Below are 9482 nucleotides of genomic sequence, written 5' to 3' on the forward strand. Positions count from 1 at the left end.
TGATCAAAGTCCTGAAAAAAGTCAACAGTTCTTTTGGCAGAAGCGCTAAGCAACTGAGCCTGTAAAGGTTGGAATCCTGGCACAAGCTCTGGCTCCGGTTTTAGTCTCTTCAGCCTACTGGACCTTAATCATGTTCATCAAGAAACAATGTCAAGTCTTTGTTCTCTCTCTCTCTCTCTCTCTCTCTATATATATATATATATATATATATATATATCCATAACACACACACACACACAAACTCTCTCTCTCTCTCTCTCTCTCTCTATATATATATATATATATATATATATATATATATATATATATATATATATATATAAAGCACATCAAAACACACACACACACACACAAACTCTCGCTCTCTCTCTCTCTCTCTCTCTCTCTCTCTCTCTCTCTCTCTCTCTCTCTATGTCTCCACAGTACTAAAGACGCGCGTAGAGACTTCCAAAGAGTACTTGGTTGTCTCTACACGCCTTTATTACAGAGAGAGAAAGAGAGAGAGAGAGAGAGCAAGAGAGAGTGTGTGTGTGTGTGTGTGTGTGTGTCTGTGTGCGCCCCTATGTCTGTGTGTGTGTATTTGTGTCTGTGTGTGTGTGTGTGTGTTCGATAGAATAGATTTGTTTGTTTCCACACATACACACACACACACACACACACTCTGCTAGCTATTGTTAGAAAGAGAGAGAGAGAGAGAGAGTGAAAGAGATGACCTTTTGTTGGGGGAGTTTGCAGAAACTCCATGGGAGCCGTCTACTCCATAGTGCTCTCTCTCTTTCTCTCTGTCCCTCTCTCTCTCTCTCTGTCTCTCTCTCTGTCTCTCTCTCTCTCTCTCTCTCTCTCTCTCTCTCTCTTTGTCTTTCTCTCTCTCTCTCTCTTTATCTTGCTCAATTTCTCAGTTTTCACTCTCTTTCTATGATTCTCTCTCTCTCTCTCTCTATGTCTCTCTCTCTCTCTCTCTCTCTCTCTCTCTCTCTCTCTCTCTCTCTCTCTCCCTCTAGACATGTATAATGGCTAACACTCAGCAGCGCCCCACGTGTTGATTAAAATAGAATCTAGATGTGCATGATGCCGCACGTTCGGTCATTTAATGTGGTGGGATACGTTAGTAAATGACACCTAAAAAGTATGAGAGAGAAAGAGAGACACCGAGAGAGCCAAAGAGAGTGAGAGAAAGAGAAACTGAGCGTCCGTCTGCATCTGCGACAGAGAGAACGTGAAAAAGAGACTAGGTTTAGCATCTCCTACCAAGGTTTGACCTTCTCTCTCTCTCTCTCTCTCTCTCTCTCTAAAAGGTCTCCCTGTGCCTCTCTCTCTCTCTCTATCACCCTCTCTCTTTCTCAAAGGTATCTCTCTCTCTCTCTCTCTCTCTCTCTCTCTCTCTCTCTCTCTCTCTCTCACACACACACACACAGCCGTTTTTTGACCTAGTAGATAGCAGTTCACTCTTTTGACCATAACTTGCTCATCCGAACTCCGATTTAGGTGATCTATAGCCTCAATCGAAGAGCACGAAGCCCTCTACGCATTGATGTAAATACAAAATTTTTCTGTGTAATGGAAGGCTTTGCTGTAACAGCATCTCAGAACTGAAAAAACTGTCAAAACTTTGCGTTTTTGTTGCCGACTTGAAGGCAATGTCAGACAAAACTCGCAAGGGTGGAAAAGCCACACTCGCCATGGAGAATGATGCAAAATCTCCAAGGAATTTGGATGCTAATACAACCACATCGTCTACAACAACGGAAGCAATGATCATGGCTTACTTGATCTCGTTACAAGAAACCGTCAACAAGCAAGGTGAAGAGTTGCGCGCACTTGCAATGGAGAATGGTACTTTAAGAGTTCTCGTTGTGGAGAATGAGCACCTCAAGAAGGTTCTTGAAATGCAAACAACGCGCTTGATGCATCTTGAGATTGAAGTTCAAGAATGTAAACGCTCTCTTGTGGACATGAATGTAGTGAAAGAGCGCTTGAGCAAAGTTGAGAGTGATCATGTATTGAAAGAGGAAACGATAGATACAATACGACATGATGTATGTGAGATGAGAAATGCATCCGAATCATGGGCTGATATATGTAAGGATAATGTGGTTTCTACATCTCCTATCACACAAGCTGTTGTCCAAGCAAAGAATGTAGAGAATGTGGACACTCAAGAATTGCAAGAACGACAAAAACGCTCAAAGAACATCGTCATTCGTGGAATCAAGGAGGAAAGCATGGAAACACCCCAATCTCTTGCGGTTGCTATTGAAGAGTTTTTTGCTACACACTTTGGCATGTCAGGAATCATGGCTTATGGTGCACATCGAGTTGGAAAACAAGGAGTCCCTCGCTCGGGAGAAAGACCTATTGTATGTACCATGGCTGATGAGGTAAAGAGAAAGATCATCCTTGACAATGGTTGGATCTACCTCAAAGGAACGGGTTGTAATGTATATGAGGATCGCACTCTTATGCAACAAAATGTACGTCGCAAAGCATACGAGGAAAGAAGCAAGAAGGTTAAGGTATCATCTCAAGAAGAAAAGGCACTTGAGGAGGATGCAAGTCCACCCAACAAATAGGGACACATGATCTATGAGACCAACTCATGCTTGCGAATAAGCTTTTGGAATTGTAACGGGTATCCATGGAATGCGGGAATTGGCATTGATGAGCTTACCAATGACTCCGATGTGATACTTCTTGTCGAAACATGGGAGCATGATGCGCAACGAATTCTTGGATTTGACAAATACGATGTACATTCTTTGATGTGGGCCAAAAATGCAAAGCAACGAAGAGGCCAAGGAGGCATAGCATGTATGACCAAAAAGGGTTTGAAAGATATTTCCATTGTCAAAGAAGATAAGTATAAACGCTACTTATGGCTGAAAATCAGCCCACCAAATGGTCAAGTCATGTTTGTGGCCGGCTGCTACATTCCTCACTATGACTCCAACTTTTATGCTCGCTTGAATATGGATAGAGATCAGCCCTTTGTTGAACTAGAGGAAGACATTGCTTATTACAAGGATCAAGGTGAAGTCATTGTTTTTGGAGACATGAATGCTCGCACAAATATGTTACAACACGACACACAACAAGTCGACATGCCGCATGTATCAAGAAGAGTGGATGACTCATACATGTATAATCGAAGTTCTAATGATGCAAAAGAAGTGGATCACTATGGAAAGTCACTTCTACATATGTGCAATAGTACCGGAATGCTCATTGCAAATGGTGTATCTCTATGGCAAGGCACCAATGACTTTACATGTAGAAAGCACAATGGTGCTAGCGTGATTGACTATATGTTGTTCTCAGAAGCCACTCTAGAATGCATACAAAGCTTTACACTTGGTGAATGGAATCCGGAATCGGATCATAGGATATTATGTATTGACCTCAAGTGTGGTAAACGGCCCAAGCATGTAGCCTCCAATCATGATGTGAATCATTTGTACCTACGTCTAGACTTCAAACGAGCACTTATATATGCTGATATGGTGGACCAAATGTTAAACATGATAGAGCATCAAGGGAGCCCAACATTAGAATGCAAGTGGAAAGTTTTCAAAGAAGTAATTTTCTCTTGTGCGAAGGAATGCTTTTCGGCGAAACACATGTCTTGCAAAAGGTCTAAGAAGGGTAGCACCAAGAAGAAATGGTTTGACATGGAATGTAGTCAAGCCCGAAAACACTTGCTAAGATTGGATGCAATCAAAGACAAGAAAGTTTACTTGGAATGTTCACACACATACAAAGCACTTGTTCAAAAGAAGAGGAGAAGGTGGGAAGTCGAAAAACAACTTCTTTTAGCACAAGAGAAAGCACATGCATGTGGCAAGTTTTGGCAAAATCTAAAAGGCAAGCGCGTTGAGAGCTTTGGTGACTTGACTCTTGAGGATATGTATATGCATTGTAAGAACCTATATGAGCAACCCAATGTTGATAAGATGGAGGGTTGTAGCTCCCTTCCATTTATGTCTCCCTTCTTTACCATTGAAGATGTATGCCGCGCGCTTGAGAAACTTGCTACTCGCAAGGCAGGTGACCTTCAAGGTGTCAAGGCTGAAATGATTAAATGGACAAGCAAGAAAACACGATATTGGATATGCGATATGTTTAACCTTGCACTTCAGTATGGCATGCCTCATGATTGGAGTGCAAATTGGATCAAACCTTTGCACAAAGGAGGAGATGTAAACAATGTGAACAACTATCGCACTATAATGGTTGGTTCTTTGATGGCAAAGTTATTTGGATGTATCATGGAGATGAAGATAAGTGAATGGGCTGAAAAGAATGGCAAACATGCGCTTGGCCAAGCAGGTTTTCGAAAGCATCATAGCACTATTGATCACCTTGTCACCCTTCGAGTTCTTATGGAAGCGTCTCGATTGAAAGGAAAAAAGTTGTATTGTTGCTTTGTGGATTTCAAGAAAGCTTTTGACATGGTACCGCGAGGAAATCTTTGGAGACGTATGCAAAGCCTTCAAGTGCCGAGAGAATTTATGCATGCAGTCTTTCGCATCTACCAAAAAGTGATATGTCGATTACGTATGGGAGATGGAATTTCAGAATTTTTTGCAAGCACTATTGGTGTCAAACAAGGATGCCCACTTTCCCCAACCCTCTTTGGGCTACTCATTGATGAATTGGAATACATGGTTCTTGATTTTATGCAGCAAGAAGGCATAGAAGAGGTTAAGATTGGAAATGCGGTGATCATGCTTTTGCTTTATGCCGATGATGTAGTGCTCTTGGCACATACCTTAGAAGATGCACAAAAGCTTATGAGTGTCTTGGAACGCTTTTGCCTACATAGCGGGCTGATCGTGAATGGATCCAAAACCAAGGTTATGCTTGTAAAGACCCTCAATGACGAAAATCCATGCATTGTATACAACAATGAGAAACTTGAAGTGGTAGATCACTTCAAGTACCTTGGCCTTGAGGTTCCATCCAATCATAAATGGAAGGATTGTGCAATGCGTCGCTTGGAAGCCGGAAAGAGGGCTTATTATGCATTTGAGAACATGTGCAATGCAGGAGAGATCAAGTGTTGGGCTCTCAAAAAGTACCTCTTTGACACATTGGTGACACCGGTGCTTCTTTATGGAGTGGAGGTGTGGGGTGGAAGCATCGGGAAGTCTACTTGGAAAGAGTTTGAGAATGTCCAAAAGCGTTTTCTCACCAACTTTCTCCAAGTCAAGACACAAACACCCTACATGCTCTTACTTCTTGAGTCTGGATCGCTTCCCATTGAGGTCTTGGGCATGGAAAGGGTTGTGGAGTACATGCGTAAGACACAACGTAGCCCTTTGCATCGACTTCCTAGAATCGCATATGAAGCAAGTCAAAAGGTTCAAAAGACATGCAAGAGCAAAATACTAAGTTCGGGGTGGATGCTTGATATCAAGAAATGGTTTGGAAGATGGGATGCATGTCACTTGGTCAAGGATGCGTCGATCGACTCCCAAGTTAATGAGGCCTTCTTACAACGCCAATGTATCATGGCTTGGGAGAAATCTGGAGGTTCTCGCTTCAGCCATTACACCACACACGTTGCCCCAAACTACAAATCTCTCTTCTTCTCGGAACGAGGTAACCGAACCCATTCCTACATCCTTGAGCCCATCCCATTGAGTGCGATCCGCACCATTGCCTCCATTCGTCTTAGCTCCCATTCTCTACGCTGCGAGACAGGACGTTGGGGCACTGGCGAGGAGTGTCATCGACTTTGCACCTTATGCCCTCGTCAAGTGCGAGAGAGTGAGTACCACACACTACTTGAGTGCTCAGCTTTTGACCACATTAGGTCCTCTTTTCCCCATATATTCAGCCATGAGCTCTCCCTACATACCTTCCTCTCCCAACCACGATGTGGACTCTCTATTGCGACGCTCATTTCAGCCATTTTTGAGCATCGAGAGTCACTTATGAACTCCACTCACACCACGTGACATGTTCATTTGGTCCCATAGGTCATATTTGACCTCCCAGGACGATAATAGAACTATCTATCTATCTATCTCTCTCTCTCTCTCTCTCTCTCTCTCTCTCTCTCTCTCTCTCTCTCTCTCTCTCTCTCTCTCTCTCTCTCTCTCTGTGTGTGTGTGTACTAAAGGCGTGCGGAGAGAACCAACTACTCTTTGGATGTCTCTACGCGCGCCTTTAGTACTGTGGAGAGGCAAGGAGAATGAGTGAGAGAGAGGGAGAGTGTCTCTGTGTGTGTGTGTGTTTGTGTGTGTGTGTTTGTGTGTTTTGGTCTACTTTGGAGAGAGAGAGAGAGAGAGAGAGAGAGAGAGAGAGAGAGAGAGAGAGAGAGAGAGAGAGAGAGAGAGAGAGAGAGAGAGATTCTGTGTGTGTGTGTGTGTTATAGAGAGAGGGAGAAATAGGTGGACATAGGTGGGAAGGAGAGAGAGAGAGAAGGAGAGAGAGAGTGTGTGTCTTCTCTCTCTCTTTCTCTTTCCTTTTCACTAACAGCACGCGGAGGCGTATTTTATCGTCAAAAAATTCTTTCACACGCGTCGTTAGTAAAATGAGATAAGTTTTGGTAAGAGACAGGGAGAGTTTTGGGGGGAGAGAGAGAGAGACAGAGAGAGAGAGAGAGAGAGAGAGAGAGAGAGAGAGAGAGAGAGAGAGAGAGAGAGAGAGAGAGAGAGAGAGAGAGAGACTCTTCTATTTCTATACATTGGAATGGCTAGAACAAAGGCCACTGCAAGAAAGGGGGGCAAGGGACCAGGGTTAGCAGCTAAGGCAAGTAGCAGATCCACAACCCCAAAGAAGAGACCTGGAAAACCAAGTAAGATTTTGAATGGTCCAAGAATGAAAAAGTTAAAGAGCTGCATGGTACTTTTCAGAGAAATCAAGAAGGCACAGAAATGTGTTGATTTGTGCATACCAAAGCTGCCCTTCCAGAGGATGGTGAGGTCCATTTGTGAGGAAGCTACCTGGGGCACTAAAAGTTGGAAAGTAGTTGCACTGATGGCTCTAAAGGAAGCAACAGAGGACTTCCTGCTTGAGTACTTTAGTGACATGACCATTGTAGCAGCCCATGCCCACAGGGTGACTGTAATGGACAAAGATAGCTAGACACTAAAAAGGGTAAGGTGGAGGTATGACAAACTTCTGGTACCCAATGCCTGCAGGGATAAGAAAATGAGGAAAATTTTGCTTTACCCCCCTGAACTATTGCCACAAGTCACAGTTGTAGATGTCACACATGATGTTAATACAAGGGCAAGGGCATAGACGGTTGCTCGCCAAACAGAATACATAAGGGAAGCAGAACTTAAGGAGAAAACAAAAGTAGCAGTGGAGTCCCAGAGGCAAAGAGAATGCAATGTGACCCGATCCATAGATGCAAGCAACAAAGATACTCTACTTTCAATGAAGGATTGTTTGTTTACAAAGATACCATTTATAGATGGAACCAGAAAGCTGGCTCTGGATACAGTGGACATTACTATATTGCTGGATCTAGATGCTCAGATATCAGATACAATTATCTACGTTTGTCTTAAGTAAGTTTTAATATTTTGCTAAATTTGAAAACTCAAATGATAGGTGTACTAAATCAGGTACACTCCTTGCAGTTTGATCAAAAGTCAACTTCCACCGCACACCCACACGGAGGTGTTTCTTCTTGATCCACAAATGTCTCTGATTATTAGACAGAAGAACAGTCCATCTGGCACATTCTAGAGTTGGTTTCTCCATTGTGCTATGCTGGAAGTAATTGTCATCATCTTTCCTTTATGAGAACAACCATCACTGGAGTCTCATATGCCTTGACGTTGAGCAGCCAGCAGTGTGGGTGCTCAATTCAATATAAGGAACCCACCCTGAAATTAGGTTGTAAGTGTTATGTATCAAAAAGTGTTTCTTATGGATATCCATGTAAATTTGAAAGCCTCAAGCTAACATCTTGATACTCCTTTATGCAGTTGTGTAAAGAGATTATTGCTAGCTTATGGCAAGCTATGTGGAAGGTACGAACTATACAAGGCCCCAATCAAAGATGTGTCTGTACCAAATCAAACCGATGCAACTTCTTGCGGCTGGAGATGTCTTCTCCATGCAGAATATGTCTTGCAAAGCTACTTTGCATTACAACCTTTCATGACTAAGGTAACCATTTGGCAATGCATTCAGTCAGTTTTGGTTTTCTTTATACAAGACTTCTCACCATGTGGTCTTTCAATTTTGCAGAGTGTTATGCAAAACTACACATATGATTATTTGCAAAGATATCATGCAAATCTAATACAACACCTGCTCACTATGTCGAACCCCAGAGAAGCTTAAGATAGCCGCTTGGACGACCGCACAATTGATATGACAATACGTGACACGCCACCACCACAAGCCCCTGCATCAGATACAGTGGAACCACAACGTGCCGAGGGGGTCAACCAACCAAAGGTGAAAGGGCCGAGGATGCAGAAAGGCCAAACAAGGCTATGCAAGGTGCTAGTGTACAAGCAGAGGGGCTTATGGAGGAGACAATGAAAGAGTCAAGTAGGCCAGTGGAGGAGCCAAAAAAGCCCATGGAGGAAACCCTGGATGAGGCAAGGATGGATGAGGAAAGAAAGCCTATGGATGAGGCAATCCGGCCAATGAAGGAGCCTCAAAAGGATATGGATGAGGCAAGCCGGCCAACGGAGGGAGAGGAAAAGACCTTGGAGGAAACCCTGGATGAGGTAGAAAGAGCCATGGGGGAGACCCTTGTTACAATAGTTTGCGGTTTATGCGGTGTTGATACGACAGATTTTGCCTTTTTGTATGATCAGAGAAAATGCGTTACTGTCGAGGGCCACTGCCACCCTATAAAACCACACTTACATCTTTTGTACAAACCGTTCAGCCAAATCGATGTACCCTTTGATGCAAATAATACACTACTGATTGATGATACTCCTGAAAAGGGAGACCTAAATCCACCACGAACAACTATCTCACCACCCTCTTTTGAGGGGCATACCTTTGATTTTTACCTTGAAGACATTTTGATTCCATACTTATAGAAATTGTATCTCAGTCCATTGTTCACAGACGACTTTGTACTTTCTAATGAATTAAGATGACTCTTCTATCATGTATTTTTCTTGCCTAACATTGAGAGAGAGAGAGAGAGAGAGAGAGAGAGAGAGAGAGAGAGAGAGAGAGAGAGAGAGAGAGAGATGTGGCAATGGCTAAAGAAATGTATTTCAAGAACACTTATATTCACAAACCACAATTGACAAATGAGCTCAAAAAAACTTCATGTATTGAAAGTCATTCGTATACACTTGGGTTCACAAGAATCTCTGTTACATTGACACTATTTCAACCCGACCATCCAACTCTTTGCACAAAATATATTTCTCCCTATGCCGCATCAGCTTACGGCTAGCTAGGAAAAAGGAAAAATCTGAAAGGTCCCTATCCATCGACTCTTCAATTATGTCATGCCGCAACTACAGAAGACTGCATAGCTCCCTTAT

This window comes from Adiantum capillus-veneris, chromosome 7 (assembly GCF_014529385.1).
Source record: "Adiantum capillus-veneris isolate H3 chromosome 7, ASM1452938v2, whole genome shotgun sequence".
Classification (NCBI taxonomy): Eukaryota; Viridiplantae; Streptophyta; class Polypodiopsida; order Polypodiales; family Pteridaceae; genus Adiantum; species Adiantum capillus-veneris.